Source organism: Pinus tabuliformis, chromosome 4_2 (assembly GCF_031772625.1).
Source record: "Pinus tabuliformis cultivar Carrire ecotype Pingquan chromosome 4_2, CPIR1, whole genome shotgun sequence".
NCBI lineage: Eukaryota > Viridiplantae > Streptophyta > Pinopsida > Pinales > Pinaceae > Pinus > Pinus tabuliformis.
The window spans coordinates 866,756,316-866,779,695 of record NC_142304.1 but is presented as its reverse complement, the minus strand read 5'-3'; positions in this window follow the sequence as shown (position 1 = coordinate 866,779,695).

The window sequence follows — 23,380 nt, the reverse complement described above, 5'->3', positions numbered from 1 at the left end:
TAATATGTTAGCGTATCAAGGTACGAAAGAGATAAGAAAAGAGGAAAAAGGCAATGTAATTAAGAGTAAATACATACCCATTGCATAACTCAACATATGTGAGATAGTTTTGAAGTGTAAAGTCTAGTTTTGGGTCATAACGTAGGAAGAGGCTCTATAGCTGAGTGCATAAAGGCCTAGTAGTCCGCAGCTGAGTGCGCAGACCCTTGCAACTGAGTGCACAGGGCGAGTCAAGTTTGTAAACAATGGAAGTATTAATAGAGAGAAGTTTCTATCAATTTTGCATCTTTATTTCCTATTTTACGCATCTATTATATTGGGTATGAATTTCACTTTAATGCTTATATGATGTGCGTATGTGTATAATTGTATTGGCTAAGTGAACACAAGATAGAATATCTGTTTACGCGAAGATAATCAGGACCTGTTAATAACATAAGTAAGATACTTGGCATAGTCTAGGAGATATCGCAGTTCACTGCCTTATCAGTGTGAAAGGACTTCAGCCCCTGGTGAGGGCTATGCAAAAGTCAATTATAACAAATCGCAAAGGTACTGAAGGGTAGAATAGTGTGCGAAGCAACTTAAGTGAAGCCAATTTTAGTTGGACTAAACTAACATCACATTCATCTCAAGGGAGCGGAAACTTGGTTCCAACATCCCCCCATACTACTTCAGGTGAGACTTTAGTCCGCGCTCCGCAGGCTGATGCCAAAAGGTTCAGTAGTGTAGGGATTTGTTTGGCTAAATAACTCTCAACCTGGGTGAAGCCCCCATAATCCAACAAATGGTTCTGTTGCCAAAAACCTGTATGAAGTTATTGCGTGATAGTAAGGCTATGAAAGGGTTATAGAAAGTCATCAACATATGTGCTCGGACTGCACCAGGAGAACCGCGCATAGTCCAGAAGATCAAAAAGCATAAGACAAGAACAGGATGAGAAATGAGGCTGACCGCAGAGATTAGAGAATATGAGATGGATCAAGTCATTTTAGATTTGGGATAAGATGCGAATGTTCTGCCGAAACAGACGTGGGAGCGAATGGGAAGACCTACACTACAATGGTCTCCAATTCAATTAAGGATGGTGAATTAGTAGAAAATAATACCCATGGGGCGATTGCAAAGAATAACTGTGGATATTGACGGAACAAGCACGCTAGAAAACTTTGAAGTGATAAAGATTGTTGATGATAGCAATCCCTACCACGTGCTCTTGGGAATTGACTAGGCCATTGACATGAACGGGGTAATTAATCTGAAGAAGCACAAAATGATATTTGAGAAGAAATCATTGTGCATAATTGTTTCCTTGTACCCTACTAAAGGATCGCGCTATACAAAGTCGGTGTGCAAAGTGATTATGATTTGGACTGCATCTACAAGATAACAGTGTGAGACCAAGACTGGGTGAATCCCACCACGTATGGGTGGATTACATGGGAGTGTGAGATCTCCTTTAATTAAGATTCTGATGAATAAATAGAGCAATGGAAGAATAGTTTACATGAGGTAACTACATTGAATTGCAATATGATGACAAGGTCATTGCACTATGTGTCGATAGATGTAAGAGATCTACCTATTTATGATGGTCCAAATGAGGTAGATACCTTCTTGGATGTATTTGAAAAGGAGGTGCCAAAAAATCAATGCTTCCAAGCCTTGAATTGGGTACCACGTGCTATGCCCGCAAGATGGTGGGGTACACACAAAGGGAGCTTTGATGGTTGGCGCGAATGTAGGAGAAAGATGAGAGCATGCTTCGGGAAGCCTAAGATGTGATTGGAAAACAAGTATGATGAATAGGATGATCCACATGCACATCTAGCCAAGTGGATGTAGGCATATGGAGAGGAGCCACAATCTGCGTAGATACACACAAACTCCACGCTAAAATACATGGTCAATAAGCCTGTGTTGGGGGGGGGAGCTCGTAGATGGCTCTTAATGTTGGGAAGACATTATGTAGGAAGAGTAATCACACAAAAGTGTTCAATAAAGTATGCAACATGCTGATTAAGGTATGCAATGCGCAGTGAAGTGATTGGGACCTATGCATACTTGTAGTGTTATGGGCTTATCGGGCAACATGCAAGAAACTGACGGGACAAACACCTTTTAAGCTTGTCTATGGAGTGGAAGCCATAATACCTATGGAATACATCGTGCCTAGTCTACGCATAACAATGCTCATAGGTATGACAGATCACAGAGCCCTAGAGGAGAGGCTCGTGCAGTTGGAAGAGCTCGAAGAAGAATGATTTTTGGCTGGGTTCCACCAACAGGTCCAAAAGCAGCGTGAAAATACTTGGCACGATCAACATATTAAGTTGTGCACATTCAAGGTAAATGATCTAGTGTTGTTGTATGATAGTAAGTTTGATAAATTCCTAGGGAAATTTAGAGTGCATTAGTTAGGGCCGTATGTTATTAAGGAGATTACAAATGGAGGCGCGGTATAGCTGGTCAAGTTAAATGGAGAGCCCATCCCAAGAAAAGTGAATGGTAGTCATTTTAAGCCATCCATAGGTGGCCCAGCCACCCAAATAGCTAACCAAAGCATAGTCTTAGTGCTCCAGGAAGCTAAAAGGAGGTGTGGGACTATAAACTACTCTTCCTGGGGATTGCGCAATGTGAGGACTGCGCGCAGTAGCGAAGTGTCACAGGGTCCGCAACAGCATGATGGTAGTTATGTTGGCACGCGGGTTGGCCAGAAAGTGACCGTTAAAGTCACTATTCATGATGTGATGCTTGGTTTGAGACTAAACAGAGTGGGCGGCAGGCAGTTAAGGCGAACTTTATGGGTTCGATTCTTGAAAATCTACTGCTAATCTAGCATTAATGAACCAAATGTGGGGGGAACGGTCGAATTCAAATTCAAAGGGCACTATAAATTATGAAGGGTTGTCCATCAAAACACTTAGAAATTTGAAAACTGAGTTGTTGCATGCTCAAATATTCATGAACATAGACTTGTTCGATATTTTGAAGGCGAATTCGTTACTTGAGAAATTACTTGAGACGGTGAGAGAACTATGGAATCACACTATGGTAGAACCCGAAGAAGTGATGGATACCGAAGAAATGACCGCTGAGGAAGCCGTGCAAGCAATTACGAAAGTGGAAGCCCCAAAGAGCACCGAGATAGTCGCTAAGATCCCTAAATCACCGCGCATGCCGAGACCTAAGAAGAATAAGAAGGCCATGATACCAGTGCACATCTCGCCTAGAAATCCACTGAGGGCCAAGCTCATAATGGAGGAAAAGGGGAAGGCCATTAATTTGGAGGCCGATGAGGAGGAAGAGTTTGAAGAAATCCTAGTTGAGGAGGAGGATGTAGAGATGGAAGTCGAACCCAAGGGTACAGACCCTCCCACCAGGTTACTTGCATATGTTCCTCCATGGAAGGGTAAATCCAAGGTGCCCAGGGATATAGAGGAGAGAAATAGCTCTCTACAAACTCCGCTTCTCCCTGACGACATTATTTTTGAAGGAGAGCAATTGGGATGGGTGCCCATACTAAAATTTGAATATTGGGACCTCACAGACCACGAAATTTTCTCGCATTTAGTAACCATGAAACTAATGTGCCAAAAGATAGACGCATCAGCTCAAATGATAGAGTTTGAGCTACATAAATGGCTCAAAAGTGTTGAGAATGCAGGGTTGCTAAACCTGCTCTGTGTGCTGCATTACCACCATGCCGCAGTGACCATTTTTTTCACTAGGCAGCTGCTTTTCTTGGTGCATGATGGGTTCTTATGGATGGAGGAGCCCATCCCCATCACAAACCATCTACTTCATAGGATTACACTACTCCCTTGCGTAGGGAAGGACTCAGAAAACATTTCAGAAGGAAAGAGTGACGATTTAGCCATCGTGGAGGCCATGAAAAATAAATTTAAGTTGGAGAAGAAGAAGCGAGGGTACGCCATCTCTAGCATCAATAACCTTGCAATTAAGGTCATGATGTAGATATTGGCAGAGAAGGTGATGCGAAAGTGCTGCGTGGATGAGGTGCACATGTCGGTGGTTGCACTAGCAGCATAATGCGTAGAAGGGGTCCAGTTCAACTAGGAAAACTATCTATGTGGTAAGTTCCTTGAGAATTGCCACGAGGCACAGGATCAAGGTAAAACATTCCATTATTCATGGATCTTGTTGTCGATAGTACTGGTGGCATGGGAGTTGCCTGAAGATAGCCAGTTCCCATCGATCGCATAGGACCTTCCAGAGGTAGTGAAGTACGCTTCACTGTGAGCAACCAGGGACACAAAGAGGATAAGGGAGAGCAATATCTTTTGGGTGCTCATGGAGATGAACATCAGAATGGGGATTAATCACAAGCCGCAATTATCACCCACTGTCTACAACAGTTTTCAGAGCTTCATGGAGATCAAAGTAGACTTCCACCATGTCTTCATCAGGGCATGGAAGGACCCTACGAAGATGTGGCATGAGATACCTTACTTAGCGACCAATGATGTAATTTTCGGAGTCCTTGAGTCTTGGCCGCTGGATTGGCTTGATCTAGAGACAGAGGCACACAAGCTGCAACATAGATATGATGAGGTAAAGGGGACTGTGTAGACGATTTCCCTTACACAAAGGCTCGCAAGGATGCAGCAGGCAAAGGCTCTAAAGGAGCAGGTGGATGCTTCTCGGCATAAGGAAGAAGTTTTGAAAGCGCACCTACAGTCGTGGATTGATGAGGCATATACCATTATAGCCTCCATTGAAGAAAATCTCACACATCTTCAAGAAACTCAGGAAAGGATTTAGGCCAGCAGTTTGACGATAGTGGTCACTGAACAATGCATAGAGGAAGTTTATCAGGCAGCCACTCAGTGTGCTGCCGAACTTGCAACTATCCAATCAAAGTTAGGAGGTCTTCGCATAAAGATATCTGCACCTATAGAGTGACTTGAGGGAGAGTCATGATGTTTGTGTTGGGGGCCTGTTGGGTGCGGGATCCCCCAAGGGAAGTTTTGGGGCTTAGAGCCCAGATTTTGGTAAGTTTTGTAATCCCAATGTAAAGACTTCGCATTTTGTGGGCGCGAAGCACGTAGTTTTTGAAAGAATCATAGGGTTGTCTGCCCTTAATTTTGATCATGTAATGCGACTGTAGAAGATCTACCCATGGTCCGCGGACCATGGGATTATATAAATAGAGCGAAACTCTAAGTAGTTAAGGCAGCTAAGCTAAGCAGATCACAATATGGAAAATATATGATGTATGCGAGATAGTTTTGAAGTGAAAAGTCTAGTTTCGGGTCATAGCATAGGAAGAGGCTCCACAGCTGAGTGAACAGAGGCCTAGTAGTCCGTAGCTGAGTGCGTGGACCCCTATAGCTGAGTGCGTAGGGCGAGTCGAGTCTATAAACAGTGGAAGTATTAATAAAGAGAAGTTTCTATCAATTTTGTGTCTTTATTTCCTGTTTTATGCATCTGTTATATTGGTATGAATTTCACTTTAATTCTTATATGATGTGCAAATGTGTATAATTGTATTGTCTAGGTGAATGAAAGATAGAATATCTGTTTACGTGAAGATAATCAAGACCTGTTAATAAGATAAGTAATATACTTGGCGCAGTTTAGGAGATATCGTAGTTCCATGCCTTAGCACCGCGAAAGGACTTCAACCCCTCGTGAGGGCTACGCAAAAGTCAATTATAAAAAATCATGAAGGTACTAAAGGGTATAACAGTGTGCAAAGTGACCTGTTTAAAGGCAGGTTTAGTTGGACTAAACCGATATCACATCCATCTCAAGGAAGTGAAAACTTGGTTCTGGCATCCCCCCATACTACTTCAGGTGAGACTTTAGTCCGCGTTTTGTGGGCTGATTCTGAAAGGGCCAATAGTGTAGTGATTTATTTGGCTAAATAACTTTGAACCTTGGTCAGGTCCCCATAAGCCAATACCTTATTTTACTTCCATTCATGGATGTCTTACTTCATGTTTAGTAAAGAAAAATTTTGATTTCAAAATTCATTTTTAAGGTGCTCTATCATTATCATGGCTTGCTAAGTATTTTAATGTGTATTTCTTAGTAAACATTTGAAATTCACCCCTGGGGAGGTGCTTTAGGTGTTGTTAAGTTCAATTTTCCTCTGCTCGCCTTCCTACAACAAATTTCTCTATAAAACTATAAGACTTCCTATCTTTCTCTTATTGCTAGAGATCTTCATTTATTCGCTGAAAACATTAGTTGTGAGTGACTCCATGCCCAATGGATTTTGACTCACACCTACCATCAAACCTTTGAAACAAATTCATTTCTCTCTGTCATGATGAACTAGCCTCAAATCGGAAAAACTCAGCTATTTAATTAACTAAAAATCTTATCAATAAAGCCCTCTCTAGAGTTGGAAAGGCTAGGTTCCAATTCCACAAATGGTTTTTGGTTACCCATGTGATCCTCTTTTCAGCCTAGAGGTAATTACATGTGCTAGCACATAGGTTTCACAATATGACTGTAATCAAAGATGAACTTGCAGAGAAAATTAATCTTCCCAAAGAAGGAATCCATAAATTTCTTATTCACTAGAAAGGGAATTTGCATGATAGCCCCTCTCAGGGTCTACCTTAATCTGACATTTTCTGATAATGTGGCCCAAGAGGTTACCCTCGGACATTGAAAAAACACTTTTCTTTGGATTAAGGGATATCCTATTCTTCAGACATAACTAAAATATTTTCTTCGAATGGCGTAAGTGGTCAGATCTCTTCTTAGAGAAAAATGTGACATCATCGAGATACACCACTATGTTATGCATGGTCAATCCAAGAATTGCAATGTCCATTGTAAGTTGAAATGCGGGACCTACATTGACTAACCTAAATGACATTCCTCGGAATGCAAATGTGCCCCACTTGGTATAGAATGTTGTTTCTATTCTGTCAGGATTTGAGACCAAAACTTGGTTATAACCTAAATAACCATTGAGCAAGGAGAACATCTCTAACCCTAATACTATCTACAATATATGTTCCATAGAAGGAACATGGTAATTGTCTTTGTCTAAGGTGCAGTTCAAGTTTCAGAAAACAACACACAAGAAAATTTCTCCATACTTATTTCTTACTGCGAATAGATTAAATACTCAGGTTGAGTGCCACACTTTGTATATGATTTGAGCATGCAACAAATTTCTTAACTCTTTCAGAATTAGGGGCTTAGGCATTAGATGGACCTTTTCCAACTTTTAATGAAAAGGGTTGGCCCCTTCATTGATCGAGATAACATGTTGGATTATTTGCGTGTCATAATTTTTAAGCTCATCATATGTCCACACAAAAACACACTACAAGAAAAAAGGTCATTAGTGAGGTTCGTGCTTGTGACGGGCCTTTAAGGTCCGTCACCAATGTCGCATATGGTGACGGTCTTTAAAAAATAGTTGTTGTAAGTGTATATAGTAATGGTCCTTTACGGTTTTTCACCAAAGCCATTTTCAATGACACTTTTGGTGAGGATCGTTAAAGGCCCGTCACTAATTCTCTCTTTGGTGACACTTTTTGTGAGGGTTATTAAAGGCCCATCACTAATTCTCCCTTTGGTGACACTTCTAGTGACAATCTTTTATTGATTGTCACCAATGATATTTTTGGTTACTTTTTTTGATGATCAATAAATGTTCATCATCATTTATCATTCCAATGAGTTTTTGATGATGCTTCATGCCTATGATGGACCTTTAAGGTCCATCACGAATGTCGCATACAGTGACGATCTTTAAAAAATCATTGGTGTAAGTGTATATAGCGATGGTCCTTTAAGGTTTTTAACCAAAGCCATTTTCAATAACACTTTTGGTGAGGGTCTTTAATTTCTCATCACTAATTCTCTCTTTGGTGACACTTTTGGTGAGGGTTGTTAAATGCCCATCACTAATTCTCTCTTTGGTGACACTTCAAGTGACGATCTTTTATTGACCCTCACCAATGCTATTTTTGGTTAATTTTGGTGACGGTCAAAAAATGCTCATCACCATTGATCATTCCAATGAGTTTTTGATGATGCTATGTACTTATTACTATATTTTTTGTCAAAATATAATGTTTTAAGACCATTGTTGTGGAGTCTTTTTCATTATGTGTCCAAGGTCATAGCAGTTATAATAGCCAGTCAATTTGTTAAGAAGTAATTAGTGTGTATCATTTCCCTCAAGTCATAAGAATATAGTCTTCCTATGAGTCAACACATGATTCATCTCTATTAGGTTTATTATCTAGCAAATTTCCTTTAAATAAAGTTCCACTATTGTGTGTAGGAGCTATATTATTTAATACATAATCAAGCTCTGTCAATTCTACTAATGAGAGATACCTAGCACTCCTCAACACTCACGGCACACCTTAACATGGTTTGGAACAATACACTAACATTCCTTGGCACCTCATATGTCTTGGAACATCTTTGTACCCAGAACATCTTTCCATGAGTAGGACAACAAAGCACATGTTGGCATGCCATAACATAGCATAGCACTCCCTTATCATTTGTTGGCATTCCCTGTAGTCCCTAACATGCCCTGGAACTCCTTGGCATAATATTGCATTAACAAAAATTAGCACTTCGCACACATTGGCACTTGGCATGTATTGGAACATATTATTAGTGTGCCTGGCATGCCCCTTTTGAAAAGGATAAAGTCCCGACTTATTAACCCTCTTATGTGTTCATTTCCTTTCATTTTAGCTTGGTTATTCCTTTTGTTGCCTTGAAACTCCTTGTTGCATATTGGCATACTCTAGCACCCTGCACATCCTAGCATGTCTTAGCACCTGAAATGCCTTAGCACTATTTGGCACATGTTAGCACACCCTGGAACTACCTAGGACACTCTAGCACTTCTTGACATTCCCTGATATTCCCTCGCATGCCTTACCCATTATTAGCATACCTTGTCACTCCCTCCTTGGCATGACAACTAGCACTGATTGACACTCCCCAACACAACCTCATATTCATTCACTTTCATGTATTTTGACCTAGTTCTCCCTTGTGTTGTCCTAGTACTCCCTAACACTCCTCAGCATGCATTGGCACTCTCTAGCACACCTTAGCACTCATAAGTGAAGAATGAAACTTGTAACCAATGTTACCAAACTTGGAATAGATAATAAATCGGTGAGGCAAAAGAGCTAAGAGTTTTAATCAGATTGGAGAGAAACAAAAAAAAATTGGGAAAAAATCAGTGAATTCAATAAATAAAAATATACACATATATTGAATTAAAAAAAAAAAAAACATTTTTCATTGATATTCAGTAAATCCATGTCCAAACAATTCATAATATCAATAGATGTCCAAAATACCATGAATGAATAAGCATCTCATATATGTTATGAGTCCAAACATGATCAAAGTACTGTGTCATGACTCCTAACTAGAGACTACATAGAACTAGAAGCAATTGCTTCTGAAAGTTTACAAACAACTGCATACTATTTAGAAACAATCAGTAACTAAGAATCTAAGACTCTTAAGAGTGAGAACTAGAAGCGATTCCTCCCACTCCTCCACTTTCTTAACTCTCAAATTTCTTCAAGTCATGTAGGCTTAAAAGAGGGGCCTCCTCTAATTGGACCCAATCTGCTGCATTTTTAGTTTGCAAATCCATCTCTTCATGGTCTATAGGTGAATGATCCAAACCTATCATTATCGTGCGACATTGAAATTTGAATTTAAGTTTGACTTTGAACTTTAAAGTTTAAACTTTAAATTCCAAATAAGATTATGAAACCTTCAAATTCAAGATGTCACCTAGTATTTTCTTGTTGCGAAGTTGTAGATTGTAATGGAAAAATACAAGGTCATTTACGCGCTTTTGTATCAATCGGTTGTGCTTCTTAGAATGTATTTTCTCAAACATGCTCCAGTTGCACTCACAACCTGAAGCACTACATGCTTGGTTTAACATTCGAATGGAAAATCTCTATAAATCTGGCGTATCAATACAAAATTTTTGCCACCAAATACCTAGCAAGTGGAAAGGGTTTGTGAGTAGACGTACTAAATACTAAATAGTAGAAACTTAAAAAGACAATAAAGTTTATTAAAACATTTAACATGCAAAATAAAGTTTAAACAAATTTTATGAATTGAGAAAGCCTTCAAGCCTTAAAGGGTACCTGGCAACACCTTAGACCTTTCTCATATAACACTGGTATAGGAAAACACTTTAGGTGGTGCTCTATAATCCTGTAGTTGGGAAAAGACACGACTTTGAAATTCTGGATCAGGGAAGCACCTTTCCATGCATGTCATAAGTCCTCTGTTAACCTCCCCATCCTCATTAAATTTTCTCTTATCATAAAAATACTATGGGTTTAAGAAGTACCTAGTAGCATGTAAGGGGGAATGCAATTTCCTATCCCAATGTGAATCAATAATGTCCAAAAGAGGCATATACTTTGCCTCCTCATCCCCATATATTCTTTTGATGGCCTCCTTTGCGAGATCCATCACCTCATAAATGTAACCCATAGCAGGTTTGTCACCATCAACCATCCTGAAAGTTCAAGCTTTCAAATTTAAATTAATATGAAACATTGAAAATAAAAAGAAGCTTGAAATGAAATTTAGAACATGAAAAAGTTAAAAGACTTGAAGTACCTAAGAACTCTAACAAGGGACTCCATCACAACAATAATCTCTTCGGCATCTTTCCAGAAACCGTCATTAAACACAAGTGCAAAAACTTCAATGCCTTCAAGGGTCTTGGAATGCTTAGATGCCATCCACTCAGGTCCCAAAGACATCCTCTTCAGATTTATCTTTTTCTTAACCACAAATTGAAAATATATGAAATTTGTTGCAAATCTACTCACTGCAGGTCGAAGAATTTCTTTACCTTCAGTATATTTTCTCATGGTGTTTAGGAAAATAATGTGGTTGTATAGGTATTTGGTTATGGATTTTTCCTTCTCCACAACCTAATGTATCCAATGAAGCTTACCAATGTCGTCAAGCATTAAATCTATACAATGGGCAACACAATAGGTCCAAAAAATAGTGGGGTGCCTAATCTCAAAATGTCTACCAAAAACCATATAACTAGTTGCATTGTCGGTGATAATTTGTACAACATGTTCTTCTCCCACTTCTTGAACGACTTCCTCCATCATTTTAAAAATAAGTTGTGCAATCTTAACCTTGTCTGAGGAATCCACTGATTTGTGAAACATTATACCTACTAGACAAGATACAAGGAGATTTATTAAAGTTCTATTCCTCTGATCTGTCCATCCATCACTCATGATCATGCACTGTTGGGCTAATTTATTGACTAAATTAACACAAGTATTTAATTATCAATCCGGGTTTGTAAAACTTGGAGGCAAATCCACTGTATATGGACATCAGATATAATCAAGTTTAGAAGATAAAATTTGAAGATTTAAAGAAGTACATATTACAAATATAAACCTATTTTAACAATTTCTAATTCACTTATGTAATATATGAGGGAAGAGGCTCCTAACTTAGGAGAACCAGGTTGTTCTTCCCTACAATACTACATTCATGAAGATAAATCTAAGAGTACTAATTAACAATGGCTTATGATGCAGAATATGTAAAAGAAGAGGCTCCTAACTAAGGAGGTCCAAATTTTCCTTCTTCACAATCCTACTATATCATAATCACCATTGCTTCAAACCAGAAATGCATAAATAACTTCAAATGAGAAATGGAGAATGAAATTCAGTTTTAGTTCAAGATCAAACAGAAGGAGAATTTAACTTAAATTCTTGTGTGTCCCTTCATTTGTAGATTAGAATTAAACCAATATTCATTCAGAAATCATCACACATCTAAATACATTTGAAACAAAAACTAGTCTATGAAAACTATGAAAATTGAACCAAGAAGTGTACTTAGCTTGGTGTGGGGGCCCTCCACCCTTGCCTTGCACACTTGAAGAAATCTCAGCTACAACAAATTCAGTAGATCAACCAAGCATGAACAATAAATTGGAATGAAACAAGTTCTTCAATTTAGCTCCCAACTCAAATTATACAGAAGTTACATACAAATTCCATTACAAAAGCCATCAAACTCTTGGCTTTAAATAGAGGTTTAATGAAACAAACTGATCTATATTATCTATAACACTCATATCTACTCATATCCACCTATCTAAGTCGAACTCATCCAATCCATCCCAAGAAATATGGTCAATCCCATAAAATCTCAAAACTGCCCTATTTCCTAGGGATTTTCTGGTGACTAGTCATGTTTGACCAGCCTTGACCGAGCCTAATAAAGCTTGTTTTGGCTGAACCAAGTGGAGTTAGCTTAGTCCTAGTTCCCAAGCTGTCCATCCATGCATCAAACTGGAGCCCAAGTGTCCTGCAAATAGGTCATCCACATAGCTGTTACGGGAATTTCTGATTCAGTCCAAAATTGCACTTGAAGCTCAATTTTCATAAAAACTTCTAGAAATTGCAAAATTAAAATTAAACACCTGAATATGCATAAAAAACATCAAAATGAGATGGATGTGATGGAAAATGGATGGAAAATATAAGAATTAAGTAGGTTTCCCGAAGCAAAAATAGACCAAAACTGAGGCCCAACATCTCTCCCTTGTTGATCTTCAAGCATGTCCTCATGCTTGCCTTTGTCTCATTGATCTTCTGCCTCTGTATGCTGACCTCCCTTACTGTTTTACCAATGGCTCTGTCCCTTGAAAATTTCTCTTGAGCTACCTGTAAAAGGATATCTATGCTTTCATATACTTCTTCTCTTTTCTTGTGGATGACTTTCTTTACCAATATATCATTCTGGATGAGCGGCTTTAGAGAAGACAACAAATAAAACGAATTTTGCAATACATTCTGACATAGGATCCATGTCCCTCTCAAATCAACAATTTTACTCAAGGCATCCAATATCCAGTTTCCCTTACATCTCATTAAAAGAAGCAATTTTTTTATGTCTAGGCATTCACTCTCAATTTGGCCACTGATTTACCCATGCAATCTGCAAAATATGGGTTGGAAGAACCATAAAAATATCCCAAATAAAAATGAATTTGAGAAAAATGTTCACTTGGAGTCTAATTAGGCTCGTTCTGAAGAAAACCCATGTTTTTGTTTTTCAAATTTCATGTTATTTTACTCAGAAAAAGGCAACGAAAAATAGTGGCTTTCAAAAATCAAAATGCCTTTCTGGCACTGAATAAAATTTTATGATCCTTTGATTGGAAATCAATTGAAATCAAATTATTCAAATGAACAATCTTCACAAATTTGAATAATCGTTTTCAAATTCACCTTCTGCGCCTTCTCAAAAATTGAAAGCTGGAGATTTACTCAAGGTAACCACTGCATGCAACATAACCACTCATTCATTCATTACCTTTTGAGTAATTGATTTTTGGAAAATGAAAATCAACCTACAAGGCAATCAGAATTATGCTCAGCTACATAATATTCCCCAAAAATCGAAATCTAGAAAATAAAAATCATTCTTCTCTGCCTTCAATTTCTGTGTCTTGCCAAAATTCATCAAAAATCCCCTCTGTTTCGAATTTTTTTACTGTGCCCATACATGGATGAAATGCATTTTTCCCACTGTGTGTAAAAAGAAAGATGGAAAAATTTTGTTCTCTGTATAAATTTTTATGCAAGCCTAATCTGCAGCATGACAATCGACATATGACAATTTTCCATTCACTGTTCCTGATGACCAATATAAACCGTTGCATTGTTTATACAACCGTCATATGTCATTTCATTGCTCCATGATCTATATACACCACTGCATTGTTTAATTCAATCAAAATATGACAACCAATTGCACCTAATACAATGTCCATTGGCATCTAATGAAGATAATTCCTTCTTTTCCATAGGCAATGGCTACAACCCCAACCAACGTAGTGAGTGCCACACTGACACAAATAAACCAAAATCTTAGAAATTCCATTGTGAATATTTAGGGACTCCAACAAACGTATTGAAGTTTTCCCTTCAAAAACTATTTTTATTTATAGTGTCAATGTATGGATCAAGGCTGAAATCCATCAAAAAAAATATCCAATATCCAAATGAGTCTCGAGGCCATGGATTCTACAAATTTATTGAAAACCATTAGCAAATATGAATGCAAATCTTTAAACATCAGCCCACGCTATGTTTTTAAAGACCCATTCCCTTCATGCATCAAACTGGAACACGACTATTTGATCATAAAACGCATGGACAGGTGTAGACTTCGGCTCAGCAATTTCAAAAATTCACTCAAATGTTTCATTCATTATTTCAGCATGCAGCCAAACCATAATAATCAATTTATTGCATGGAGAACCAGAATCACAGCTAACAACTCATTCCTCGTGCAATTAATCTGAAGATGTCATCATGCAAACACTCTGTTTTATCTAATAAACTTGGCGATTGCATGGAGAATCAATTTACCTGGCTGTGATGAACTGTAGTGCTGTGATGAACTGTAGTGATTTCCTCTGCAACGTGGCTCAATTAACCTATGTTCCTTCTCATTCTCCGGATTTCCTGGAATTTGTTGGCTTATCGTGTAGGCAAGACAATTTTCAATTTAAAATCTTCTCTCAGCATTTCAAAACAAGAAGGCAGCATGTGGCAGCGTATCTCAAAATCTACAGGTGGCAGAGGATTTTATGCATACGAAATCTGGAACATAAAATCTGGGATTTGATTTTAATTTTGATGCTTACCTTCACTGAGACTTCACCGCATAATCTGAGGGATTCTCTGCATAAATTATGGCTTGGCATTATCTCCATTAGTTTACCTACACGATCTCAACTATTTTTATCATCAGTTGTCAAAACGTTTTTTTTCTCGCATCTATCGTCTTGCCTGAGCCTCAAACGGCTGTGATGGGAACAAACTTACGGTTCTGAGCATCCACAATGGCAGATTTCTTTGCTGTTAATATGCACAGGGTTTATTTCTGCTTGTTTCAAAACGTTTTTACAATTTACTGTAGCTGTACAGGGTCTTTTTTTACCAAAACGTTTTGACCATTCTATTGTTTGGTTACTGTTCTTTGACCATTATACCGTGCACAGACCATTAAGCTTAGTTTCATATCAAATCACCATACCTTTGACTGGAATGCACTGTGGCTTTTTCTCTGTTTTTCTTAAAACGTTTTGACCATTTACTTTTGACTGGTATGCCGTGCATAACCATTGAACTGCTGAATGGAGCTGTCCATATGGTTCATGGCTGTCCTGCAACCAACCCACAATACCATCGTGGTTTATCCTTTGACTGTCATATATATTTCTTTGTTGCTATGCTGATTGCTTCCTTCTTGGCTACCACCGTATTTCTTTCTGAGTACTGGTTGATTTTTGTTATGCATTGTTTTGATTGCCATGTTAATTGCGTAACAAAAATAAATTCCATAATACTAATGTTCAATTCCTACGGCTGTCCCTTCAAACATTATCACTTAAATTTGCAATGCATTGCCACCGGCTTACCATAATAACCTTGCACCATCACATCGTATTTCCATAAAATTTGCTATGATAATATCGTATTACCATTTCATGCACTATGATATATTTAATACATTAATCATTCCGATTTTGTATTTTCTTTAAATATATTTCATAATGTGCACATCCCTTATGTTTTACAATATCTCTTTAATTTTAAAATGACCATTTAGGTCATATTAAAATTATTTCCCATAATACTAATGTTTTATTTATGGTGCAGGTTTCAACTTATCTTACTTTGATCCCTTTTTGCTTCTAAGGAAAAATACTTAGGGTTAGGGTTATGAAATGAGAATATGGAATATATGAATATAGGTAAATAGAGAATGATATTTAGGGTTATGAAATGTTAGGGTTATGGAATGAATGTAAGATGTACATATGTACATTGAATTAGGTATAGGGTAAATGTAGAATGAAAATGTAGGATGGACATAGGCTAATGGGTATAGAATGAGGAAAACGTGATGAATATAAAATATGCATTCAGGTATTAACTCAATTTTAACAAAGTCTAGAAATTTCTACAAAAATGTGAATTTACAAGAGCAAAATTGTACACTTACGATACTTGTACTTCCCTGTAGTATTGGATGAATGTTGCTGTTCCTTAACAATATTGGATGAAGTTGTCTTGATCAAATATCGTAGATAGATAGAGCTTATTTATGCCTTCTGTTCTAGCATCCTTCATTGATTCTGGTCCATTGATTGTTGATGTCGTTCAGGTCCCTCTGTAATTGATTCATGATAACTCAGGTCCCTTCTGTCATGTACATTTTTATGCAATATATACATGCTTTTGCTAATATTTCAGGTCCCTCTGCAATTGATTTCAAAAATATTTCAGGTCCCTCTGCCAACAATACAAGTTCCGTCGTCAATTTAGCTGCACAACTAAGTTTATTTTTGCGAACCTTCCCCCCTTGCTGATGGGAAGACTTGTCCTCAAGTCTTATTTGTTTTGGAGGATGATTCCTGCTAACTCAAACTGAAGAAATGGTAAAACAAAATAAAGAATTCATATTGGCCAAACAAGTTGGTTTTCCGATATGAATTCGAGTTTGTATTGTGCCACTTTCGTGGATTTTCACAACCAAACTCCTTTATTATTTTTGACCTTTTTCTATTTTTTCTTTTCTGAATGGAGGTGGGGTGTAATGGAGTAGGGATGTATGAAAAGCTTATGGAAATAGGTTATATTGAAGTCATGATGTAGTAGTAAGTCTGGACTTCAACATGCTTGGTCATGGAACTTTACATACTGTATGGAGGATGAACAATATGAATTCAAATCATGAACAATATGAATTCAATATGAAAGGCTTCTTTGAAGATTGATGTGACTTGAAATGGTACTGAACTTGACTGCTTCTTCTAATGATTATCTTCATGTCTTTTTGCCTTGATGTCGATCATGTTGTAGGGTTTGTGGATGTTGTTGGTCAACATTGAAGAGCAAGCTTCAAGAGTTTGAGTTTCATTGAATGAACTCAACATCAGGTGTATCTTCACTTTCCTTTGACTTGAACATTTGTATTCATATTCTGAAATATGAATTTGATTTGGAAAATTACTTCATCCATGGAGTTCACTCCTTCCTTCTTCCTATGACCTGCAAAAACATAGCACTTGCCTGCAATACAACATTAGATGATGGAGGAAGAGAGGTGTATAGTCTCTCTTCTTCCAATAAACATGTAAATCATTACAAGCATTGCTTAGAAAACAAGTCCAAATATGATAGACAAACATAATGCATTTATTTACCCCTTTGAGGAATGGTGGCCAGCCTAGACCTCCTAGCGGTATTTTGTTTACAAAATATTTGTTTGATATCCAATTAGAGTGATTCCAAAGCCAAGTTGAAGTGAATTCATATGGCTACCTCCTGTATAAACAGGTTTTCAAAATGATATAAAATGATATGGTAAAAATTATAAGGAGTGCCATGTTTGATAGAGCTTCTTGTTAATTTTTAACTAGACCAACAGTCACTATTTGAAGCGTAACTTCTTCGATAAAGATCAGATCAATGTGATTCTACTTGGAGATTAAATTAGATTCATTTTTTTATTTCCAGTAGAAACAGGTTTTAAAAATTCTTAGGCTTGATATCACAAAATTGGTGATGAACAGACCTAGGAGGCAGGGTTTTGCTATATTGTTTTGAAAACATGCAATCATTAAATGTGGCATAACTTTTTCATTTCATCTCCAAATGGGATGATTCAAACTGTGTCTTAAACTAGACTTGAAGATATATCTCCCATATAAACAAGTTTTGAAAAGAAGATGATTTGGTATGTCAAATATTCCAATGAACAGTCAAGACCTAGAACTGTCACCATGCAGATTTTTCGACAAACAGTTAGTATTTCAAGAATAAATTTTTCATATGATACCTGATTGAAGTGATTCAAATTTATTTGGAAATTAGATTCAAAGGGCTATCTTCCCTATGAATTTCAGATAAAAATGTTTCCATTAGACACTTCAAATATAGGCTGTACTAAATCTGTTTTCAACATTTCACTTGAGACCTAGTTTTGATTTTGATCACATTTTTATTGTGATATAAATTGAAAACTTCAAAATGGATTCCAAAACTAGATTTCAAGGGATATGTAAAATAAACCATGATTTCAAAATGATCCTATATGGTTACCCAAAATAGGCTTGGTCTTATTGCATTTTGCCATGTAGTCCTTTCAAATGAATATTGAACAATGATTTGAAGAAATTGTTTGAAACAAATTTATTATGGAAGTCTTATTGCGAATTTATTCCACTTGTTTATTTATTCTATTCTATCCTATTCTATTTTAGAAAATAATTCATTCTCTCAAGTATAAGAGAATTTCCAGTGCATCCATTTTCGTAACAAGATCATAAGTAAACTCATATCCAAATTTGAAAAATATACTTTAATGTATGTTTGGACATGAAAATTTATTTGATCAAGATTTGATGAGAAAGAATGTTGAATAATGGAGTAGTGTTGTGAGCTAATGACTAGTTGAAACCAAGTTTTAAGATGATCTTTGTCTGCTTGGTTCTCATTAATTGTCATAGCACAAAACTCCTCTTGTGGTACTTGTTCAAAATCTTGTATGCACAAGGGATCGTGTGATATACTTGCTAGAAATTCTTCAATTTCTGGCTCTAATGTTTGATCTTCATTGCCTGTGATCCATGATTCATTCACCTTCTCATAAAGATAGCTAGAAGAAAGTTCTAGATTCTCTTCCTGTGGATCATCTTCATGGATTTTTTGTTGCTCTTCTATCCTTTGACATAAAGATTCAACCCTAGTGAGCATTCTAAATTGAGGACAAGGACTTGAAAATAGTTTTGTGGTAGCATACCCTCCTTCTCTAAATGATTTCTTTAACATCATCCTTTAGATCTTGTCGTGCAAATGGATTTTGTAGTTATTTTTTTATTTTATGTTTTTGTTGGGGGGTTTGTTTTAGAAAATCTACTTCTAGGATCTCTATTTCTAAGCATAAAGAAACATAACTAAGAGAAATGCATACTAACTAAATTTTTAGTGTTTTTGTGTATCTTCTATTTGACTATGCTGATAATTACCTCCCCGGCAACGGCGCCAAAATGTTGGGCTAATTTATTGACTAAATTAACACAAGTATTTAATTATCAATCCAGGTTTGTAAAACTTGGAGGCAAATCCACTATATATGGACATCAGATATAATCAAGTTTAGAAGATAAAATTTGAAGATTTAAAGAAGTACATATTACAAATATAAACCTATTTTAACAATTTCTAATTCACTTATGTAATATATGAGGGAAGAGGCTCCTAACTTAGGAGAACCAGGTTGTTCTTCCCTACAATACTACATTCATGAAGATAAATCTAAGAGTACTAATTAACAATGGCTTATGATGCAGAAGATGTAAAAGAAGAGGCTCCTAACTAAGGAGGTCCAAATTTTCCTTCTTCACAATCCTACTATATCACAATCACCATTGCTTCAAACCAGAAATGCATAAATAACTTCAAATGAGAAATGGAGAATGAAATTCAGTTTTAGTTCAAGATCAAACAGAAGGAGAATTTAACTTAAATTCTTGTGTGTCCCTTCATTTGTAGATTAGAATTAAACCAATATTCATTCAGAAATCATCACACATCTAAATACATTTGAAACAAAAACTAGTCTATGAAAGCTATGAAAATTGAACCAAGAAGTGTACTTAGCTTGGTGTGGGGGCCCTCCACCCTTGCCTTGCACACTTGAAGAAATCTCAGCTACAACAACTTCAGTAGATCAACCAAGCATGAACAACAAATTGGAATGAAACAAGTTCTTCAATTTAGCTCCCAACTCAAATTATACAGAAGTTACATACAAATTCCATTACAAAAGCCATCAAAGTCTTGGCTTTAAATAGAGGTTTAATGAAACAAACTGATCTATATTATCTCTAACACTCATATCTACTCATATCCACCTATCTAAGTCGAACTCATCCAATCCATCCCAAGAAATATGGTCAATCCCATAAAATCTCAAAACTGCCCTATTTCCTAGGGATTTTCTGGTGACTAGTCATGTTTGACCAGCCTTGACCGGGCCTAATAAAGCTTGTTCTGGCCGAACCAAGTGGAGTTAGCTTAGTCCTAGTTCCCAAGCTGTCCATCCATGCATCAAACTCGAGCCCAAGTGTCCTACAAATAGGTCATCCACATAGCTGTTACGGGAATTTCTGATTCAGTCCAAAATTGCACTTGAAACTCAATTTTCATAAAAACTTCTAGAAATTGAAAAATTAAAATTAAACACCTGAATATGCATAAAATACATCAAAATGAGATGGATGTGATGGAAAATGGATGGAAAATATAAGAATTAAGTAGGTTTCCCTAAGCAAAAATAGACCAAAACTGAGGCCCAACATGCACCTTGTTTCTACCCATGATGAATGAAACTAAAATAGCACAAGCATGGCATCTTCGACACTTTCTAATAGCAAATTTGTCCTAATTCTCTCTAATGAAGGAGCTTTGAACCCTGTACCTGCAACAACAATTGCATCAATCATAGCTTGCCAATAAGGACTTATGGCACAATGGAAAGGTATGTCAGTATAGTATCAAAGTTAGCAATGCCCTTCCTCTCCTGACTATGGATATTTTTTTTCCAGCAAGTGGTATCCAAGGTAGGTTGGGAACCAGGTTTTGTGTGGGGAGAAAAAGAGGTGTTTATGTTTCCACTTCCAATGTTGAATGCAGGAGGATTCATTTGGCCTTGAGTTTGACTTGGACTTGGAGGCATGTGTGGGAAACTTGGGAACTGGATTGAAGATTCAATATAGGGAGATGAAAATGGGGTAGTGGAAGAAAAATTATCAACTCCAGGAGTTCCTATCTCTTTTTTTTGCTTTTCTTTCTTTTCATTATGCTGACTCAACATATCAATGGCCAAGGTTGCTTGGTGTTTGACATTTTTGTCAACATTTTTGCAGAGACCTATAACATGGCTAGGTATTTGTGCAAGGTGTACTTGAATCTATAAATTCCTCCACTACATTTCACTATGCAAAATTTACAAAGGAGCTTAGGGTCTCCAAGAATCTTATCACAATAATCCCAAGAAAAGTCCTTCTCCCTCAACATTGTTGTTATTTTGGACTTGTGTTTAAATTACGGCTTTTGTTTAGATTTGGAGTTGTGCCTTTTATTTAATTTGGTTCTTGAAAATACAATAAAAAATTAAAATTAAAAATGCCATATATAACTTCGCAAAAAATAGGGTTGGTTTTAAAGGATATGAGGTTTTGTTAAGGATCAATGAGGAGTCTGTCCAGTAACACAAGCACATTTCGACCTAATATATCATTATGACCTTGAAACATAATTAGGTATATATGAGGGCATTCTACCTAAAGGAAATATTGTCAACATATATTGCATTATAATCTTGAATTTTCAAGTTCATTTAGCATAAGACAACTGAACCAATACATCAATAACAGATTCTAGAAGAACAAAAATACCCAAAGTTTTGAATGCATGGTTAAATCCTTTGAAGTCGGCAAGACATAGACCAAGGAAGGAATGCTTGATGACTTGGTTCATGGTTGGCATGAAACCATTTATTAGTGCATTTTTTAAATCTATTTAAGCCCTATTTATAGGGTTGAAAAGTCATAACCAAAGGAATATGCTGAACATTCGATTGCTGCATAGTGAAACTTGAAACTTTCCATTGAAAACAACATTGAAACTTCAATATAGTAATATACCTATTATTTAAGCCAAGTGCCAATGTACCTCTATTGTTGAATAGTGAAGCGGCTAAGCCTAAAGGTAACACACGCTGAAGGTGATGCATGACTGCCTGAGGGTCGATATGGAGTATGGAACGAGAACACATTGGCGACTTCCTAATATGGATTCTAGACCTAGGCTCACCTTAGCTGTTGCCCAATATTGAGTCTGGACTATGTAATAGTGAGTAGTGATTGATTACGAAAGGTCTCGATGTATGATTTTTGGGCCTGAGAATGTTGAAAATAATACTGAGAGGGGGGGTGAATTAGTATTATTAAGTCAAATTCTTTTTCAATTTATACAAAGATTTGTATATGCTACTTCAGTTAATGAAAACAACGTGTATACGCAACTCTGACGAATGAAACCCGTGTATAACTTCTAGACTGATAATTTAATTTATTCTTTAGATGTTGATCTTAATCTGTGTGTCAGAACCATATAACAGTAAGCAGGAACATAAAAGTAGAGCAGACAATCACACAAAAGAACACAAGATATAAGGTGGAAACCCAATGTGGGTGAAAACCACCTGCTGCAATATGTCTCTATCTTCTTTCAATTATAAACTTCTTTTTACAATGATTTTGTACTGGTGCAGTCTTATACCAGCACACAGGCTTCAACCTGCAGAAGGCTACAACTTTCTCTCGTTCTCCAGCTTCTCCTAGAAGGGAGCTACAACCCCCTTAGCTCTTGTACTAGCTAAGATACTAGTACGTAGGTGTTGACCTACACAAGGTTTCAACCTTCTCTTTTCTTCAGGGACCACGTTTCATAAGTTTTCAGACTGGATCCATGTATATTAATCAAACATCAAGTCTATCTACATTAACTAAACTCCTTTGTACAAACAAACACTGAATCAACCAATAACTTTTCAGATGCTATAACTAGAAAGTAATACCAGTAACCAGACACAAATTCTGAACCCAGAACACTGCAGCAATAAACAGAAGCAACTAAAACATATTTCATCCGATGGCTGTTATTCATATCGCGACCCCCTTATCTGCCGAAGGTTACCTCTCGGGGAACCAGCGGTATTGCTCCTATATTGCTGCCACACATCACTCTCCCAACGTGTTCACTGCCCCTCCACTCGAAACCGCCCAAGCCCGGAAGTGGTGTGGGAAAAACAGCTTACCACCCTCCAGTTGACCCTCGCTGACGTCATCCTGCCACATCATCCTTTGGTGACATCACCACCACGTCACCCTGCCACATCACCTCCTGTTGACGTCACCACCACATCACTGCTACGCCATCTATCCCGTACCCCTCACTGACATCATGCTGATGTCATCCATCCTTGAAATCAAATTTTCCCGCCAAAATTCATTTTTGTCAAAAAAGGGTAAAAAAGTCATTTTTGTTGTGTTTTTCTGCATATTGCGCTTTGGGCATAAAAGCGACTGAGCTCTCAATTCAGGTTTTCGACCGCCTTCGACCAGGAAGGACTCCATCAACGAACTCCGCGGACAGCCATTCAACCTACATGGAGCAACTTTCCTCTCTAGAACAGTTTAAAGCAAACAGAGTACTCTGAGTTCGCAGAAAAA